Source organism: Leucoraja erinacea, unplaced genomic scaffold (genome assembly GCF_028641065.1).
Source record: "Leucoraja erinacea ecotype New England unplaced genomic scaffold, Leri_hhj_1 Leri_491S, whole genome shotgun sequence".
Classification (NCBI taxonomy): domain Eukaryota; kingdom Metazoa; phylum Chordata; class Chondrichthyes; order Rajiformes; family Rajidae; genus Leucoraja; species Leucoraja erinaceus.
Window position 1 is genome coordinate 39,046 of NW_026576392.1, and position 8,455 is coordinate 47,500.

Consider the following 8,455-nt stretch of genomic DNA (forward strand, 5'->3'; position numbering starts at 1 on the left):
AAACGACATTGGAAACAATTCTCAGAATTACAGTAAACCGCGAACAGGAACCAGTGTGAGCCTTGCATTAGATTCCAGCGCGAGCCACAATGCGCCTGGTGTTTCTGTACGGGTGTATACTGATTCGCATCACTGTGCGGCTCAAAGCGCAGTAATAAACTGCAGAGTCGCTCAGCTCCAGATCTGAGATGGTCAAACTGATGAATTTACTCTCGGTGCGGAGTTCGACAGTGAAACGACTTTTAGCAAACTCCGCTTTCCGTTCATAGCCATCGCTGTCTTTCCGTAAAGTGAACTCGGGCTCTGAGCCGGGCATCTGTCGATACCAGAATATCCTGTAGGCACCCGGGGTTTTGTAGGTGCATTCCAACTTCACTGCTTCTCCTTCTGTCTTCACTGCTAATGGCGGCGACTGAGTGACAGAATCTGCACGGCCGTGATCTGTAAAAATAGATCCAAACGGGACAAAAATATCAGATGAGCGAGATTTAAAGTCTCAGAATCATACCCAGTTTCACAAGTAAAAGAGAAGGGGAAATGCATGTATGTCGCTGTTACTTATCAAAAATGTTCCCCACGCCATCCAGATAATGAGGAACCACATGGTGTCTGTCAGCTGAGTCGATGATGTGCCGTCGGCAATCAGAGCGCTCCCTCGTTGTTGCCCCGTGTCTCCGTTGGCTCTCCAATAGCGGTGAGCGGGGTGGGGTCTACCTGTTGATGGAACAGCTGCGCTGGAGTCACTGCCCTTATAAGGGAAAATCGGAAGCAATAAAAGCAAAATAGTGTTACCCAAGGAGCTCGGTGTTATATGATGAGATAACGTAACGACACGTATATACCTGAAGGTCATTGTGCGTTGAACGGCTCCCAAATCATGTCTGTGAGTTTCATGACGTTCAGTTCAGTTTGGTTTCATTTGATTTAGTTTAGTTCAATTTAGTTTAGATTTGGTTTATTATTGTCACCTATAACGTGAAACAGTAAAATAAAACGTTATTTTAAGGGGCAAAGGGAATTCGGGTACAAGATGGTGAGAGAATGCGAGGGAACCTAAGCGGGGGAGGGGAAGGGGAAACAGGGGTTTCTCCAAGTTAGACTCAGAGAGTCATACAGCATGGGAACGGACTCTCCAGCCCAACCTGCCCACACCGACCAATATGTCCCATCTACATTAATCCCACCAGCCTGCGCTTGGCCCATATTCCTCCATGCCTATCTTTTCCATGTGCCTGTCTAAATGCTACGATGGTACCTGCCTCAACTACCAACCCCGGCAGCTTGATCCAGACACCCACCACCGTTTGTGTAAAAAGATTACCCCTCTGGTTCTTGTGAAATCCACACACACACACACACACACACACACACACACACACACACACATATATACACACGCGCACACACGCACACACGAAACCCCCACCACACACACACACACACACACACACACACACACACACACACCTTAAACCTGTATCCTTTGGTTCTCTATTCCCCTATACGGGGCAAGTGACTCTGTGCGTTTACTCGATCTATCCCTCTCATTATTTTGGACACCCTTCACCCCCCTGCGCATCATGGAATAAAGTCCTGGCCACCTCATCCTCACCATGTAGCTCGGTGGCACGGCGGCACGGTGACGTAACGGTATAGCTACTTCCTTACTGCGCCAGAGACACGGGTATCCTGACTACGGGTGCTTGTATGTACAGTGTGTACGATCTCCAAGTGACTTACGTAGGTTTTTCTCTGAGATCTTGGGTTTCCGCCCACACTTCAAGGACGTACATGTTTGCAGGTTAATTGGCTTGTTAGAAAATGTAAAATTGTCCCTAGTGTGTGTACGGTATTGTTGATGTGTGGGGTCACTGGTAGGTGCGGACTCGGTGGGCCGAAGGGCCAGTTTCCGCGCTCTATCTCAAAACAAAACCCAGTCCCTTTAGTGCTGGCAATATCATCGCAAGTTTTCTCTGCACCCTTTCCTGCTGGACAACATATTTCATATGACAAGTGCGCAAAACGGAACGCAATCCTCTAAAGGTGGCCCCGCATCCTAACTTGCTTCTATCTCGCATCGAATCCGTTACTTGCGGTTCGATGTGGGAATGGGGGCCATTTCTAATTCGGAATTAAATTTAAACAGAAAGTACATTTCACCAGGCAATCAACGTAGCCTATAAATCCCGCATTGACCCACTCATCATAGTTCCTTTACATTATGATGCCTTAGAGTTCCTCACAAATGCCCAGTCGCGTTTTCCCTGTTACAGCGATGAGGACCAGTCACTACATGCCTAACCTGAAAGAACGCTGACCGAGTCCCAACTGGGCAGGAAGTTGAGGTAGGCGGAAGTCAGTCGCTCCCCGCCCACCGTTACCACAGCGCCACCAGCACCAGCAGGGGAGGCGAGAACATCCGAAAGCCGCACAGCACCAGGTCGAGGAGGGAATTTCACAGATATTTTTTCACAGGGAAAATGCGCGTATTTGCCATTTGGATTGTGTGGGGAGCATGCCTGATAGGTAAAGTCGCAGCTGTTAATCCGGCTACTTGCTCCGACGGAACGTCGACCATCATTGTGAATGCGAACCGGTCTTATCTTTCCCTACATGTAAATGGAAAGCTCGGTACTATCTAATCGCCATCCACATGCCATGGAGAAAATGAATTGGTATAGGTAATGTTTTGTGTCGAGACCCTTCTTCACGTCACCTATTCCTTTTGCCAAGAGAGGCTGGCTGACCCGCTGAGTTACTCCAGCTTCTTGTGTCTAAATTCGGTTTAAGTCAGCATCTGCAGTTCCTTGCTACCTATACGCCGCTGCAATGGTCGATTCACCTCGATATGCAAGGGAAATATGCGATGCATATCTACCCCAGTGCCGACATTGGCCTTTATCTCTGGAACTGATTCGCTACAATAATAATAACTTTATTCTGCACTCTCTATCTTCCCTTCATCTATCTATTGAGCGTGCGTTTGATTTGATTGTATATTATCAGTTGATGTGTTTGGGTGACATGTAATACAAAGATCTTCCGCGTATTCCGGGGCACGCACGACAACCCTAAACCTAATCCATATATTTATTTCAGATCCCAATCATGGAGATACCGTCACACAATCGCTGCCGTCAGCACAGAAGGTAGCAGGAGAGTCGATAACTTTCAGCTGCACCTATGACACCGCAGCAACGTACTACTACTTATTTTGGTACCGGCATCATCAGGACTCAAGGCCCGAGTTCATACTGAGGAAATATTCACATGGAACCGGGGAGAAAGCCGAATTTGCAGGCGATCGCTTCTCTTCCCAGCTCCAGACCGATCGAAAAGTCGTCAGTTTAACCCTATCGGGGCTGGAGCTGAGCGACTCTGCAGTTTATTACTGCGCCTTTAGCCTCACAGTGATGGGAACCAGTGAAACCTTCCTACAAAAACATCAGCTTCTGCTTTGCCTGCTGCAGTGAGATACGTCTGCACCGCGCTTGCTGGTTGTGGTTTCTCGCCGTCTGAGAATTCTTCCCAGCTCACTCAGTTTCTCTCGAGAGCGGCTTGCGGTGTCATCGGCGCAGCTGAAACCCACAGACTCCCTTTCTGTGCTCAGTGCTGAGGGCGGCATCTGTGGGAACAGAATCACCATGTCTGGTGTCTGGAAAACACATGGATTGGGTTTAGATTTATAATGGTCAGAGATATAGTGATGAACTATGCTTTGCTTACTAGCTGGCAGACCAGATAACGATCCATAGATACAACCCATTCAAACCGAAGTGCTATAGATAGAGCAAAGGGAAAGATACAGAGTACAGAATAAAGTTCTCCACATTGTAGCGCATCAATTCCAGAATCAAATTCCAATGTCCACAATGGGGTCGATGTGCACTGGCCTGTACTCTACTTTATGGAGTTAAATCTTGCAGTACCCTGCCGAAGATAGACCCATAATGCTGGAGTAACAGCGGAACAGGAGGCATATCCGGAGAGAAGGTGGGTGAATGTTTCGGGTCGAGACTGAGAGTCAGGGGAGAGGGAGACTAGAGATATGGGAAGGTAAGGTGTGAAACGATAGATCAAAGCGGAAGGTAATCTGGGAAATGTCGAATATCATTGCTAGCTGGCGGGAACGGTAACAACGTGGCATTCAAACAGAAACTTTAGTGCGATTATGAATGATACCGAGATTGCAAATGTATCGCTTATTAGTGACGAGGATAAACATCATCTTCTTCATCTGTGTGCTCCCTACATTGGCGATATTCGGCTCGATTTGGGAATGCAATGTTGCTCATTGCAGCTGAGCGCGGTACATCGAGTGCTTTATTGTCAACGTCATCGCAGCCGCGGACAAGAGGAGAGCGATTCCACACTTGTTCATTGCTAGCACCGCGGAAGCCTGGCGCGGCTCCTAGTTCTGAGTTGGTGTCAGCCATGCAACAAAAACACCTGCCCCCGAATACATCCGTGGTCTTCAAAAATAATGGGCTCGATGAACGGAAACGATGACGAAGTGAGTCTGTGTAACCTACAACACATCACGTGATCCTGCTTGCCTCCTCTATGTGTTTGAAAAAACTCATAATGACACTTCTTACTTGCAACAGGTAGCTCTATCTACCGCCCTCGTTGTGCAGTTTGCCAGGATACTGGTCCCAACAGGGTTCAAGTGGACACAGCTCCAGCAAATGGTTTTATGTTTTTGCTGCAGATTTCTGCTGAGTCGGTGTAATCACCGGGTGATCAGAGACAAAACAATTTGGATAAAGGAGGGGCAAGGTGGTTCGAGTCAATTAGTGGCGATGTTAATAATATTAGCCTGTACTGCTTGGTTCCAAGATGCAGTCCACAAGCCGTACTCCGCGCAGGGGAGGCCCAATGGGGAAAATTGCGAGAATGAGTTTCCAACAAAGGATGCTCCATGTGGACAACGAAGAAACAAGCAACGTATCCAGCCCGCTCTTATATCCGCCTGTCTCTACCTATTTAACTTTCTGGTGGCGGTTCGCCGTTCGTGTACTAAATCTCGTCTTACGCGTTCCATTTTCTTGTACAATGTCTGGCAGACGCCGCTTACTTACTCCGACACGTCATTTTATTTGTGCCGCAGATTCCAGCATCTCCAGTCATTTGTGACTTGTCTCTAATGGACTACGATGTTTTCACTACAAAACTGCGTGTGGTGCTAATGCATAGACCTGGATGTCGTGGTACACCAGTCATTGAAAGTAGGCATGCAGGGGCAGCAGCCAGTAAAGAAAGCAAATGGTATGTTAGCAGTCATAGCAAAAGGATTTGAGTATAAGAGCAGGAAGGTTCTACTGCTGTTGTACAGGGTCTTGGTGAGACCACACCTGTAGTATTCCGTACAGTTTTAGTCTCCTAATCTGAGGGAAGACATTATTGCCATAGAGGGAGTACAGAGAAGGTTCACAAGACTGATTCCTGGGATGTCAGGCCTTTCATATGAAGAAAGATTGGATAGACTTGGCCTGTACTCGCTAGAATTTAGAAGATTGAGCGGGGATCTTATAGAAACTTACAAAATTCTTAAGCGGTTGGACAGGCTAGATGCAGGAAGAATGTTCCCGATGTTGGGGAAGTCCAGAACTAGGGGGTCACCGTTTAAGGATAAGGGGGAAGTCTTTTTGGACCGAGATGAGAAGGTCATTTTTTTACACAGAGGGTGGTGAATCTGTGGAGTTCTCTGCCACAGATGGTAGTTGAGGCCGGTTCATTTGCCATATTTAAGAGGGAGTTAGATGTGGCCCTTGTGGCTAAAGGGATCAGGGGGTATGAAGAGAAGGTAGGGATGGGATACTGAGTTGGATGATCAGCCATGATCATATTGAATGCCGGTGCAGGCTTGAAGGGCCGAATGGCCTACTCCTGCACCTATTTTCTATGTTTCTACGTTTCTATAGAATTATTCCCTGCACGTTCGAGCAGAGGAGAAGCTACGCTCTGCAAATGCTGTCCTCCTGCAATGCGTCGATGCAGCGAATTAGGATGAGGTGTAGATTCAAATCGGCATCCTACCGGTGGCAGCTCAACCAACCGCTTGTCGCCTGCGACGGCGGTTTCTTGCTCCTCCAAGGTCAGCTTGCAGTTACTGAATATCCCACAGGAGGGCGCTCAACCTTAGCCAACCTTAGTATGAAATAGCGGAGTAAAGTCAACTGCAGATGTTGAAACAAAGAACTGCAGATACGTATTTGCAAACTAAACTACGAAAAGTGCAGGAGTAACTCAGGGATTCAGATATATCTCTGGCGAACGTGGTTCCCGGAGGTTTTTGTCAGTCTCCCTACCTGCTTCCACTATCTGTAACCTGCGGACACCACTGCAACCTCCGGGAATCGCACGGAAACCTTGGGTGGGTCGCAAAGTCTCCGGAGGTTTCCGTTCAGGTTTGCTAAGTGGGACAGGGGCATAAGCGCCTTGTTTCCGCGCTGTTTATCTCTAAATTAAACTCAAAGGGAATGGGTGCACAGCGTAGTGTTCAAAGACGGGCAGACGTGATTGGTGAAGACGGCAAAATATGTCGGCATTGACGTCGTGGACTGCATTCTGTGTTGTGTGACTCAAATGTTTTGAGCTGATTAAATAAACCATGCTTTTTCAAAGGCTTTTGTCATACAGAATGTAACATTTGTTCGCTGTTTTTCAATTTAATAATAGAATAATAGAAGGTAGGCATTCTGTGATAGTGATATTATTGTCACATGTTGTCATTAAGTAGTGAAATGCTTGGTTTGCATACAACCCGGTAAAGTTGTGTAGCAGGCCTCATCGAGGCAAGTACACAAGTGTGGCCACGTGTTGGCGCCAACACCGAGTTGTACTTCTTCCCGGTACACAAAAGTGCTGGAGCAACTCAGCGGGTGCAGCAGCATCTATGGAGCGAAGGAAATAGGCAACGTTTCGGGCCGAAACCCAACTTCTTCCCGAAAGTTTCTATGCGTTGCCTTTGTCCTCAGATTCGCCACGTGAGCTATCGAACGGAAGTGAATAGCGCCGTTATTCCAATGTGCTGGTACTCTGTACATCTTTCCCTGTTTCTGTCTACAGCAGTCACGCCCCATCTCACATAATAGACTCGCCTTCCCCACCTCTTCTCCCATTATCTCCCTTTCCTCCCTGTCATTTACACAAAATGCTCCTTCTCTGTGTCATGATATTGCCCATGTGGGACGACAGATGGCGCAATGGGCTAAGGGTTCGGCTGGCGAACGGAAGGTAGCTGGTTCGAATCCCGCTTGGAGTGCATACTGTCGTTGTGTCCTTGGGGCAAGACACTTCACCCACCTTTGCCTGTGTGTAAATGTAATGTAATTATGTGAAGCACTTTGGGGTCAATGCAAGTTGACTAAAAATGTGCTATATAAATAAGATTATTATTATATTATTATGTCTCCATACTGCACGATTATAACGTGGAACGCGCAATACAGCGATTTCGGATCAAACCTTTTTCTCTGAGATTCGATGCGCGAATTGCCACATTTGATGGGTTCGTCTCGAAGACAGATTTCCGCAGACAGCATTATTTGAACAGGCAGTCGGTAAACTCGCTCATGAGACTACACCTGGGGTATCGCATACAGATTTGGTATCCTAATCTGAGGAAATACATTCTTGCCATAGAGGGAGTACAGAGAGGTTCACCAGACTGATTCCTGGGATGTCAGGACTTTCATATGAAGAAAGACTGGATGGACTCGGCTTGTACTCGCTGGAATTATGAAGATTGAGGGGGGATCTTATAGAAACATACAACATTCATAAGGGGTTGGACAGGGGAGATGCAGGAAGATTGTTCCCGATGTTGGGGAAGTCCAGAACAAGGGGTCACAGTCTAAGGATAAGGGGAAAACTTTTAGGACCGAGATGAGGAATACATTTTTCACACAGAGAGTGGTGATTCTCTAGAATTCTCTGCCACAGAACGTAGTTGAGGCTAGTTCATTGGCTATATTTAAGAGGGAGTTAGATGTGGCCCTTGTGGCTAAATACATCAGGGGGTATGGAAAGAAGGCAGGTACAGGATACTGAGTTGGATGATCAGCCATGATCATATTGAATGACGGTGCAGGCTCGAAGGGCCGAATGGCCTTCTCCTGCACCTATTTTCTATTTTTCTATGTTTCTATGTCTATTTAGATCCAGTCCTCGTTGTTTCATAATGCCGTGGCATTTGATTGTCAGGTCTAGCCCTTCCATGTACACGGATAAGGAGGTTTTCTTCCCCACCGGGATCTCTGCAAGCGGAACCACTTCCCCGTGAGGACGTGCCGTGGCTCGGGGGAAGTTAAAATAGACGGGGTATGGAGGGTGGAGCGATTCGACACAGGAGTTCCCATTTGCTGTCAGTCACTCCCCATTCACCCTGGTCACAGCGCCACCAGGCGCAAGCACGAGACACGAGAAGATCCGAAAGCCTCACAACACTCGA